Source organism: Carcharhinus amblyrhynchos, chromosome 8 (assembly GCF_965287045.1).
Source record: "Carcharhinus amblyrhynchos chromosome 8, sCarAmb.v2.hapA, whole genome shotgun sequence".
In the NCBI taxonomy this organism is placed as follows: domain Eukaryota; kingdom Metazoa; phylum Chordata; class Chondrichthyes; order Carcharhiniformes; family Carcharhinidae; genus Carcharhinus; species Carcharhinus amblyrhynchos.
The window spans coordinates 41,590,454-41,603,596 of NC_137331.1; the positions used below are offsets into that span (position 1 = coordinate 41,590,454).

At 45.4% G+C, this 13,143-nt stretch overlaps 1 long non-coding RNA gene across 1 annotated transcript in view; it reads right to left on the reverse strand.

Annotated features, from left to right (window-relative positions):
* The window catches only part of LOC145346546 (uncharacterized), a 110,877-nt gene that overhangs the window by 55,084 nt on the left and 42,650 nt on the right, over nt 1-13,143 (reverse strand). The window contains exon 2 of the long non-coding RNA XR_013887708.1: nt 922-982. This is a non-coding gene — a long non-coding RNA (uncharacterized LOC145346546). The remainder of the gene's footprint in view (nt 1-921; nt 983-13,143) is intronic.

Consider the following 13,143-nt stretch of genomic DNA (forward strand, 5'->3'; position numbering starts at 1 on the left):
TGCGATAGGCCCATCCGGCCACATGACCCTCGATCGCTCACTCCTTAAAGGGGCCACGCTACACCAAGCTGCTGCATCAATGACCTTCCCTCTATCATACTGTCAGAAGAGGGGATGTTTGCTGATGACTGCACAATGTTTAGCACCATTCACAACTCCTCAGATATTGAAGCAGTCCCTGTCCGTATTCCTGGACAATACTCAGGTTTGGGACGATAAGTGGAAAGTGACACTCGCTCCACACAACTGCCATGCAGATAATGACCATTTCAACCAAGAGAGAATCTAACCATTTCCCCTCGGCCTTCAGTGGCATTACCAACATTGAATCCCTCCAATATCGACACCCCATTGACCAGAAACTGAACTGGACCAGCTACACGAATACTATGGCCTCAGGAGCAGGACAGAGGTTGGGAATTGTGAAGTGTGTAACTACCTTCCTTTCTCAAAGCCTCTCCACCATGCGCAAGGCACAAGTCAGGAATGAAATGGAATACTCTGCACTTACTTGGATGGGTGCAGCTCCGTCAACACTCAAGAAACTCGACATCATCCAGGTAAAGCAACCCTGCTTGAAATACACTCCATCCACCAACTTAAACATTAACTCCCCTAACCACTAACACACAGTGCCAGCCGTGTTTACCATCTATAAGACGCACTGTAGGAACTTACCGAGGTTCCTCATGCAGTATCTTCCAAAACCATAACATCTACCATCTAGATGGACAAGGGCAGCAGATACCTGGGACCACCACCACCTGGAAGATCCCTTTCAAATCACTCACAATGCTGACTTGGAAATACATCGGCCATTCCCTCACTGTCGAGGGTCAAAATCATGGAACTCCCTCCCCACCAGCACTCTAGGTGTACCTAACACACACGGGATTGCGGCAACTCAAGAAGGCAACTCACCACCATCTTCTCAAGGGGCAATTAGGGATGGGCATTAAACGCCAGCAACGATGCCCACATCCTGTGAAAGAACAGAAAAAATATAATGAACGAGGGATTGATAAAATGGACACAGTAAAGGAATGTGGAATAATGGCTGTACCAACTCTTTAAAGAACTATCCAGTGAATTCCATTCCCTGCCTTTTACCTGTAACTTGACATTTATTTTCCTTTTGGAAACAATATCTCCTCCTTAATCCTCCCAGCTGTGAGGAGAACCTCAGCTTCTCTGGTCTCTTCACATAACTGAAGTTCTTCATCGCTGGCACCATTTACTTAATCTCCTCCGCACCTCCTTAAAGTGTGGTGCCCAGAACTGGGACACAGAACTCCAGCAGAAGCTAACCTGTGGTCTATGAATCTTTACCACAGTCTCTGAATCATAAAAACTATTGGATTTGGGAAAAAGGGGGGCTTGATTGGATGGGTTGGATCCCTGTCACCTGTGGCAATGACATTGACTCCTTGCCCTGTGCTGGGACAGCCATTGGAATCTTGGAAGCTTATCCTCCATTCTAGCTTTCAAATCCGATCATGGGTTCAACCCCCTCTGCCTCGAACCCCTTTCCAATCCCACAACCCAATACAACTGCACCCTTTAAATTCTCATTTCTTAGGCCTCCTCAATTTTAACCTCTCCACCATTGGCGGCCATGCCTTGTGCGGTCCAGGGCCTAAGTTGTACAATTCCCACTCTAAACTTCCCAGCCTCCCTTCTGCCAACTCCTCCTTTAAGATGCTCCTGACCTCTTTGTCTAGACCTTTGTGCACTGCCCTATTATCTCCTTGAGTGGCCCCGGATGTCAAAGTTCCTTTGATAATGTGCCTTTGAGACACCTTGGGATGTCTCACTACAGCAAAGGCGCTATATAAATGCACGGTCATGTTAGAGAAGGGAGGTCAATCCTCAAAGAAGGCGTTCCAATCAAACTTTGTGATCTAAGGCAGAGCCTCTCTTACATTGGGGACAAGACCTCAAGAAAAAAGCTTCTCTTCAGAGCCTCAAATCCCGTTTGGGAATGGTACCTGATTTCTCACACGTAGCTTTTCTTTATAAAGGTTGTTTACTTTTTTTAGATTTCTGTTTGTGTGAGCTTCACCTGAGAATATTATACCCACAAACAAGATACATCTAAATAAATTGCATTGTTTTTAATCCCCAGGATTTCCACGGTGTTCCATCAATGAGTGTCAACCTTCTGTCGGAGAGAGTGGTTATCACAATATGATTTTCATCATGGGGCCATCTAGTGTTTATCTGATGATATGTGAGAATCTTTCTGTGTCATGATCCAGCTCCCAGAGTTACAGCGTGAACTGAACCATCTCCAATACCAAGGCTGCTTTAATAGCTAACTAGCTCACCAACACCTCTATTTTCTCAGAAGATGAAGGAAATTTGGCATGTTTGCTACAATTCTCATGAATTCTACATATACGCCATAGAAAGCATTCTTTCTGGTTGTATCAGAGTTTGGTTTGGCTCCTGCTCTGTCCTAGACCACAAGATACTACAAAAGGTCGTGAACAAAGCCCAGTCCATCACACAAACCAGTTTCCCATCCATTGACTCCATCTAACTTCCCACTGCCTCGGAAAAGCAGCCAGCATAATCAAGGACCCCACACACTCCAGACATTCTCTCTTCCACTTTCTTCCATTGGGAAAAAGGTACAAAAGTCTGAGGCCACGTAGCAGCCAACTGAAGAACAGCCTCTTCCCTACTGCTGTTAGATTTTTGAATGGACTTACCTTGCATTAAGTTGATCTTTCTCGACATCCTAGCTATGACTGTAACACTACATTCTGCACTCTCTTCTTTCCTTCTCTATGAACGGTATGTTTTATCTGTACAGCGCGCAAGAAACAATTCTTTTCACTGTATGTTAATATATGTGACAATAATAAATCAAATCAAATCCAACATGTCTTGAAAAAGTGATCCCTTCAGGCAGTTGGTCTGACAGGATCTGAAGAGAGCCAACATTTTGAGTCAGGATGACCCTTCACTCATAACGTTGGCTCTATTGTCTCCCCACAGATGCTGTCAGACCTGCTGAGACTTTCCAGCATTTTCTGCACTCGTTTCAGATTCCAGCATCCGCAGAATTTTGCTTTCAATTTCAGACAGTTCCCGGCAAAGATTACAATGGAGTTTTAATTAGCTGGACAGCTAGATGAAAGGCACACACTGCTGTATGACAGCATCAAGGAGAATGAGGTAATATCAGTGGAGAGGAATGAGAATGAAGCTTCACAATGGTGAGTCACTATGAGTTCTGGTGATAATGTTGAATACTGAATGAATCAGTGGCTGTTACATATCCTGTGCTGCCAGTTAATATGAAAGTGGAGACTTGAGGTTCACATACACACTCTCCCTCTCTCATTGCAAAGATGTGTTACCTGACGCTTTTTAAATAGAATCAAATGCAGAATCGTTACTTAGGCCAGAGTTGCCTAATTCTGGGTACTGCATTTGGCGAGATCTCAAATCCTTGAAGAGGAAGTTTTTTAAAGAGAGATAAGGAACCCCAGTGATGGGGGCAGAAGCCGATAACATTCTGGTCAGCGCAGAGAAGGTTAAAGCAAGATTTAATTGCAGTGTTAAAAAGTATGAAGTGTTTCGATAGAGTAAATAAGGAGAAACTCTTTCCACCAGCTGCTGGGAGTGACACAGAGCCACACACTAAGTTGATCTTTCTCTACACCCTTGCTATGACTGTACCACTACATTTTGCACTCTCTCGTTTCCTTCACTGTGAACAGTATGCTTTGTCTGTATAGCACGCAAGAAACAATACTTTTCACTGTATTAATACATCTGACAATAATAACTCAAATTCAATCACAGATTTAAAGTGATTGGCAAAAGAATCCGGGGAAGGGGAAGTGGAATTTCCCCATCCTTCCTGCCATGGGAATCATAGTGAGTGATCCACTGACCTCGGATGGGGTTTTCCGGTCTTATGGGTGAGCTGGAAAATCCCATGTGAGGATTTTTTTCACCCAGAGAGTTGTGGGTGATCCGGAAGGCATTGCCTGAAAGGGCGGCAGAAGCAGATTCAACCAGAACTTTCACAAGGGAACTGGATGGATACAAAAAAATCAAAGTTTTACAGAGCTATGGTAAAAGAGTAGGGGGCATGGAATTAATTGGATAGCCCTCTCAGTGAACCAGTATGGACAAGATGGGCTGAATGGCCTTCTTCTGTGCTGTCTGATTCTATGACATGACAGGCACTGGCACTTCCAGCAAAGCCTGGACTGTCTAACAAAAATGATTTTAGCAATTTTTGCCAGCTCTGCATTGTTAATGAACCAGTTTAGTAACCTGTTACACACAGCAAGTGTTAACAACATGTAATTATCGCTGTGCACTTTTTGTAAATTGTTTCAGAGAGCGGATTAGACATTAACTAAGCTATTTAAGATGTTGCCCTGGCAACATAATTGTTATGAACTGTTACATGTGAAATGGATACTCCTTATACTGGAATAGTTCTGAGTTCAGTAAAACTCTATAAAACAAATTGGTTCTGAGGCTCAATTCTTAATATTTCTTGAATTTAGTCCAAGAAAGTAATGAGACAAAGGCTTGCAGCGGAGTTTTATGCTTGGAGATAAACTAATTCCCTCTGGATTAACAGAAGTGACCTCGAGTTCACGTTGTACAGTCAGATTGTAGCAATGTGATGTCTGCACCACAACATGAGGTTAGATTGTTCCATTGGAAAAGGACAGCGAGTGAAATGTATTAGCATTCATTAGTCAATTGAACCGGCCTTCCAGCAACAACTTACATATAAGAGTGAGATTTTCCAGTCCCGTTGGCCACTGAAATCGTAGCGGGCAGGATAGAAAACGTGATGGAAGCAGACCAAAAACGTGATGGGTAGCATAGCGGTTAGCACTGCTGCTTCACAGCTCCAGGGTCCTGGATTCGATTTCTGGCTCGGGTCACTGTCTGTGTGGAGTTTGCACATTCTCCTTGTGTCTGCATGGGTTTCCTCTGGGTGCTCTGGTTTCCTCCCACAGTCCATAGATGTGTGGGTTAGGTTGATTGGCCATGCTAAGAAATTGCCCCTTAGTGTCCAGGGATGTGTAGGTTAGAGGGATTAGTGGGTTTAATATATAGGGATATGGGGGTAGGGCCTGGGTGGGATTGTGTTCGGTGCGGACTCGACGGGCTGAAGGGCCTCCTTCTGCACTGTAGCGTTCTATGATTCTATGACCGGCTAAAGGTCCGTTGACTTTGGACAGGAAATTCTAGTGCTGCTGCAGGCAAAACCCACCCGTAGTTCCTTTATTTCAGTAACCAGACTGAAGTATTTCACAGCGAGTGTTATAAAGCAACAGTACATATGGACACCTAAGGAGATGTTGGCAAATCATGTTGCAGCTTTATAGAACCTTAGTTAGGCCGCACTTGGAATATAGCGTTCAATTCTGGTCGCCACACTACCAGAAGGATGTGGAGGCTTTGGAGAGGGTGCAGAAAAGACTTATCAGGATGTTGCTTGTTCTGCTAATGCTATGAGGAGAGATTGAAGAAACTTGGTTTGTTCTCACAGGAACAACGGAGGTTGAGGAGCGATCTGATGGAAGTCTACAAGATTATGAGGGGTATGCGCAGAATGGAAGTCAGAAGAATTTTCCCAGGGTGGAAGAGTCAATTACTCGGGGTATAGATTTAGGATGCGAGGGGCAAGGTTTAAAGGAGGTGTACAAGGCAAGATTTTTACACAGAGGGTGGTGGGTGCCTGGAATTCGCTGCCGGGAAAGGTACTGGAAGCAGATACGAAAGTTGTCTGGACAAATACGTGAACGAGATGGGACTGACGGATCTGGTCCTTGGAAGGATAGGGAGCTTTAGTTCAGTTGGGCAGCATGGTCAATGCAGGCATGGAGGGCCAAAGGGCCTGTTCTTGTGCTGTAATTTTCTTTGTTCTTTGTTCGGCCAGATGGTCAAAAGCTTGCTTGTTCAGATAACCTTAAAGGAGGAGTGATTCAAAAAAACAGTGGGGTTTAGGGAGGGAATTCCAGAGCTTAGGGCCCAGGCAGCTGAAGGCACAGCTGCCAATGGTGGAGTGATTAAAATCCGGGATGCTCAGGGTAGCAGGCAGCACAGTGAGACAGTAGTTAGCACTGCTGCCTTACAGTGCCAGGGACCCAGGCTCAATTCCCAGCTTGAGTCGCTATCTGTGCAGAGCCTGCATGTTCTCCCCATGTCTGTGTGAGATTCCTCCAGGTGCTCTGGTTTCTTCCCACAATCCAAAGATGTGCAGGTTAGGTAGATTGGCCATGATAAATTGTACCTTAGTGTCAGGGAGATTAGCATGGTAAATACGTGAGTTACAGGGATAGAGCCTGGGGTGCAGGCTCGATGGGCCGAATGGCCTCCTTCTACATTGTGGGATTCTATGATTGAAGGGGCCAGATTTAGAGATGGAGGATTGTGGGGCTGGAGAAGTTTCTTGAACTGGGAGGAACAAAGTTTTGGAAATGTTTTATAACAAGAATGAGAATTTTTAAATCGAGGCATCGCTTGACAATGCAGGTCAGTCACTAAGCACAAGAGATGACAGGAGAACAAGAACTGGTGGGGGTTAGGACAGCAACGCAGAGTTTTTGATGAGGTCAAGTTTCTTTTCTATTCGTTCATGGAATGTGGGCATCGCTGGCTGGGCAAGGATTTATTGCTCAACACTGAGGGCAGTTAAGAATCAACCACATTGCTGTGACTCTGGAGTCACATGTAGGCCAGACCAGGTAAGGATGGCAGATTTCCTTCTCTAAAGGACATCAGTGAACCAGATGGGTTTTTCTGACAATGGCTTCATGGTGGAACTGAGCCACGACAGATCAGCCATGATCTTATTGAATGGCGGGGCAGGCTCGAAGGGCTAGATGGCCTACTCCTGCTCCTATTTCTTATGTTCTTATGTCATCAGTAGATTCTTAAATCCAGGTTCTTTTATTGAGTTCAAATTTCACCATCTGCCGTGGTGGGATTCGAATCCTGGTCCCCAGAGCATTACCCTGGGACTCTGGATTACTAGTCCAGTGACAATACCACTACACCACTGCCGGGGAATGTGGACGGTAGTCAGACTTGTGTTAGGATTGTGAGGTCATGAAGGAATGAATGAGGGTGGCAGAAGCAAACTGGGGTGATATTACAGAGGGGGAGATGGTGACAGTGAGGATTGGGGTCAGGAGCTCATTTTGGAGTCAGATGCAACACCAAGATTGCAAACAGTCTGCTTGTAACACAAACATTTGTCAGAATGTCCAACTATCACAGCCCAGCATCCAACGAGGTCTCACATCAAATCAAACTCTGTCAATGATTCAGAGCAAAGCGCAACACTGTGATCACATCACAGCCGGCCTGATAAACCAGACACTCGACTGTCACTTAGAATCACTCGAGTGGGAAATCTATCAGAGGTGGCCTTTCTGGGGGGCCTTTGGGGGAATAGGAGGTCTAAGGTGGGGTAGAACTTAGCTCACAGTGCCCCAAGTTACTGACCTCACTGATTCAACAGAAAAGGAGGCCATTCAGCCCATCGTGTCTACACCTCTCAGGAGAACCTTGTGTTGTGGGTGCTTGGCCCACCAGGATGAGGTGGGGGTGGAGTGAGGGAGGGGGAGTGAGGGGCTCATTTTGGGTCAGGAGGGATAAGGAATCAAGGAACAGCTTCTCTTTCTGCTGAAGTCTGATTGGGTAGCTAGCGTTAGCTGGGCAACTGCGTATGTTTAACTCAACAATTAGAGACTCACCTAGGGTCTCTGGAAGAACGCAGCTGAGGAAATATATCCGAAGTTTTCTTTTCCTTACTTAGCATCCTTTACCAACCGATTCAAGGGCAACTTCTTCCCTGCAGCCATCAGACTTTTGAATGGACCTACCTTGCATTAAATTGATCTTTCTCTATACCCTATGACTGTAACACCACATTCTGCACTCTTGCCCTTCCTTCTCTATGAACGGTATGCTTTGTCTATATAGCGCGTTAAGAAACAACGGTTTTCATTGTATCCTAATATATGTGACAATAATACATCAAATCAAATCAAACTTACAATCCCATAGACTCTCTACAGTGCAGAAAGAGGCCATTTGGCCCATTGAGTCTGCACCATCCCAAGCCCGACCCCACCCTATCCCCGCAGTCCTGCTCATTTACCATGGCTAACCCCCCTAACCTCACATCCTGGGACAATAAGGGGCAATTTAGCATGCCCAAAGATGTCCAGGAATTACTCAGCTAATGGAAGGGCGTTGGGGGAGAGTTACAGAACAAAGAGATCTAGGGGTACATGTTCATAGCTCCTTGAAAGTGGTGTCACAGGTGGACAGAGTGGTGAAGAACTTTTACAGATGCACCGTAGAAGGCATTTGGCATGCTTGCTTTCATCGGTCAGAACATTGAATACATGAGTTGGGATGTCTAGTTGAAGTTGTACAAGACATTGGTAAGGCCACATTTGGAATACTGTGTGCAATTCTGGTTACCCTATTATAGAAAGGATATTATTAAACTAGAAAGAGTGAAGAAAAGATTTACTAGGATGCTACCGGAACTTGATGGTTTGAGTATAAGAGAGGCTGGATAAACTGGGACTTTTTTCTCTGAAGCGTAGGAGGCTGAGGGGTGATCTTATAGAGGTCTATAAAATAACGAGGGGCATAGATCAGCTAGATAGTCAATATCTTTTCCCAAAGGTAGGGGAATCTAAAATTAGAGGGCATATGTTTAAGGTGAGAGAGGAGAGATATAAAAGTGTCCAGAGGGACAATTTGTTTCACACAGGGGATGGTGAGTGTTTGGAACAAGCTGCCAGAGGTAGTAGTGGATGCAGGTACAATTTTGTCTTTTAAAAAGCAGTTAGATATTTACATGGGTATGATGTGTATAGTGGAATATGGGCCAAATGCGGGTAATTGGAATTAGTTTAGCGGTTTTAAAAAAAGGGCGACATGGACAAGTTGGGCTGAAGGGCCTGTTTCCATCCTGTAAACCTCTATGACTCTATGACTCTATGATGTGCGGGTTAGATGGATTGGCCATGCTAAATTGCCCCTTGGTGTCCAAAGATGCGCAGGTTAGGTGGATTGGCCATGCTAAATTGCCCCTTAGTGTCCAAAGATGCGCAGGTTAGGTGGATTGGCCATGCTAAGTTGCCCCCTAGTGTCCAAAGATGTGCAGATTAGGTGGATTGGCCATGCTAAATTGCCCCTTAGTGTCCAAAGTTGTGCAAGTTAGGTAGATTGGCCATGTTAAATTGTCCCTTTGTGTCCCAAAATGTGTGGTTTAGATAGATTAACCATGCCTAATTGCCCCTTAGTATCCAATGGTGTGCAGGTTAGGTGGATTGGACATGCTAAATTGCCCCTTCATGTCCAAAGATGTGTAGGTTAGATGGATTAGCCATGAGAAATGTGTGAGATTATGGGGATAGGACTGGGGAGAGAGCCTGGGTAAGTTGCTCTGTCATGATGTGGAGATGCCATCATTGGACTGGGGTAAACACAGTAAGAAGTCTCACAACACCAGGTTAAAGTCCAACCAGTTTATTTGATAGTAAACCCACAAGCTTTCGGAAACACTATTTCCTGTTGCTCTGTCACAGAGTCAGTACAAACTCAATGGGCCAAAAGGCCTATTCTGCACTGTAGGGATTCTACGATTCTGTGCCCAGGTGCTTCACTGGAGCAATGTGTGTCCCTGAGCCACATACGGAGATATTGGGGCAGATGGTCAAAGACTTGGTCAAAGAAATTTAAGGAACAACTTTGGAGGAGTGTGTTGGCAGATAGATTATTGTTCTGGATTTTGCTTCACATTGGATGTTTGTCTCTCAGTCATGGTAGTTTATTTTAATGAGCAGGCTTGGTCTAATCTCTTTAACCTGCGCTTTTTTCTCCGCCTTCCTTTTATTACTTCAACGTTGAAAGTTCTCTTACTTCAAAGGGAGAACAATACAGATATCTTTCCCAAGGATTATGTACTGGGAAATTGTCCATGACATCCGAAAGTCTGAGCTAAGGCCAATTTCTCTGAGATTTCTCAGCCATTGATTAAGAATGATGGATGAAGTTTGATCCAAACACTGATTATATTTATTTTTTCAGCGCTGCTGGATCTGGAGGCAAGAGGCACTAGCAGGAAACTCACATTATCATGCAACTGGAATGGTTTGGGTAATTCATCTTCTAATATTGAAAAGTGGAAAAGCAAAATAGACAATTGATTTGGAAAACTGTAATTTTTCATCTCTGGATCACAGAATTCTGGAACTGGTAAAATCTTCCTGAAATCAGGAAGATTTTAACTAAATCCCTTCATGTAACTCAAGGCAGCACAGTGGCACAGTGGTTAGCACTGCTGCCTCTCAGCGCCAGGGACCCGGGTTCAATCCTGGCCTCGGGTGACTGTCTGTGTAGAGTCTGCATGTTCTCCCCGTGTCTGCGTGAGTTTCTTCTCACACTCCAAAGATGTGAAGGTTAGGTGAATTGGCCATGCTAAATTGCCCCTTAGAATCCCAAGATCCGCAAGTTAGGGGGATTAGCTGTGGGAAACGTGTGGAGTTACAGGGATAGGGTAAAGGGGATAGCCTGGGTGGGATACTTTTTCGGAGAGTCAGACTCGATGGGCCGAATGATCCCTTTCCACACTGCAGGGATTGTATGAACACGTTAGATGTTTATATTTTGGACAGCATGGTGGCACAGTGGTTAGCACTGCTGCCTCACAGTGCCAGGGTCCTGGGTTCAATTCTGGCCTCAGGTCATTGTCTGTGTGGAGTCTGCACATTCGCTTCGTGTCTGTGTGCGTTTCCTCCGGTGCTCCGATTTCCTCCTACGTTCCAAAGATGTGTGGGTTAGGTTGACCCACTGACATGCTAAATTTTCAGTAGCATTAGGGAAATTAGCAGGACAAATGTTTGGGGTTAGGGAATAGGGTCTGGGCGGGATTGTGGTCAGTACAGATTCGATGGGCCAAATGGCCTCCTTCTGTACTGTAGGGATTCTATGAATCTATGAAAAGGGCAACTCAGCAAGGCTCTTTAGGCAGCACCTTCAAACCCATGACTTCTAACACCTCGAAGGGAACACCTTGTTGCCCGACAAGTCACTCATCATACTGACTCATAAGAACATAAGAAATAGGAGCAGGAGTAGGCCAACTAGCCCCTCGAGCCTGCCCCGCCATTCAATAAGATCATGGCTGATCTGTCGTGGCTCAGTTCCACATTCCCGCCCTCTCCCCATAACCCTTAATCCCCTCGCTTATCAAAAACCCATCAACCTGCGTCTTAAAAATATTTAGCGAGGCAGCCTCCACCACTTCAACGGGCAGAGAATTCCAGAGATTCACCACCCTTTGAGTGAAGAAGTTCCTCCTCAACTCCATTCTAAACCGCCCCCCCTTTATCTTGAGGCTGTGCCCCCTAGTCCTACTGTCCTTTCTGAGCGGGAAGAGCCTCCCCACCTCTATCCTATCCATCCCATTCATCATCTTATACGTCTCAATGAGATCGCCCCTCATTCTTCTAAACTCTAACGAGTACAAGCCTAGTTTATCCAGCCTCTCGTCATAGCTCAACCCCCTCAACTCCAGCATCAGCCTAGTAAACCTCCTCTGCACTCCCTCCAAGGCCAAAATATCCTTGCGTAAGTACGGCGACCAAAACTGCACACAGTACTCCAGCTGTGGCCTCACCAATGCCCTATACAGCTGCAGCAAGACCCCCCTACTTTTATATTCAATCCCCCTCGCTATGAAGGCCAGCATCCCATTCGCCTTCCTGACCACCTGCTGCACCTGCAGGCTGGGTTTTTGCGACTCATGCACAAGGACCCCGAGGTCCCTCTGCACCGTCGCCTGCTGCAGTTTTTCGCCAAGTAAGTAATAGTCCTTCCTACCATTATTCCTACCAAAGTGGACCACCTCACATTTGCCAACATTAAATTCGGAATATATCGGCTGTTCATTCACTGTCGCTGGGTCAAAATCCTGAAACTTTCTCCTTAACAGCATGGTGGGTGTACCTACGCCACAGGGACTGCAGCAGTTCAAGATGACGTCTCACCACCACCCTCTGAAGGGCAACTGGGGAAGGGCCTTAATTGCCAGCCTAGCCAGTGACACCCTCATCTCATGAGTGAATTTTAGAAAAACTTGCATTACAGTATCCTTATATTGTACCCTAAAGCACTTCACAGAAGCAATAATTGGATCAAATCTGATTGGGAAGAATGAACTTGCATTCCTACAGCGTTTTCCACAACCTCAGGATGTCCCCAAGCGCTTAGCAGGCCGTCAATGTGCATCCTTTGACATATTGTCATCAGGAAACTAAACCAGGAAAATGTAGAGAGCACAGTAGCCGATTTATGCACAACAAGATTCCACAAACTGCAATGTCAGTGTGACAGCCGCATCTTACTTGTTTTGCGTCTTTATCATAACAGAACGCCCCAAGGTGCTTCCTGAGAGCATTATAAAACAAAACATGATGCCAAGCTGCAGAGATAATGCCAAAATCTTGCTGCCATTCACACCGGCGAGGTCCTATGGTCCCACTGATGGCATGTCCTTGCCCTTGGTTACCCGACAGCAAAGGATGTGTTCACTGGGAAAGCCCATTGGCAACAGTGGGACCATAAGCCTCTGCTTTCTCAGAAAGACTAAGGAAATTTGGCATGCCAGCCACAACTCTCACTTTTACAGATGTACCATAGAAAGCATTCTTTCTGGTTGTATCACAGCTTGGTATGGCTCCTGCTCTGCCCAAGACTGCAAGGAACTACAAAAGGTTGTGAATGTAGCCCAATCTATTGTGCAAACCAACCTCCCATCCATTGATCCTGTCTACACTTCCCGCTGCTTCAGAAAAGCAGCCGGCATAATAAAGGAAAAAGATACAAAAGTCTGAGGTTACGTACCAACCGACTCAAGAACAGCTTCTTTTCTGCTGCCATCAGACTTTTGAATGGACTTACTTCACATTAAATTGATCTTTCTCTACACCCTAGCTATGACTGTAACACTACATCCTGCACCCTCTCCTTTCCTTCTCTATGAACAGTATGCTTTGTCTGTACCGCGCGCAGAAACAATACTTTTCACTGTATACTAATACATGTGACAATAATAAATCAAATCAA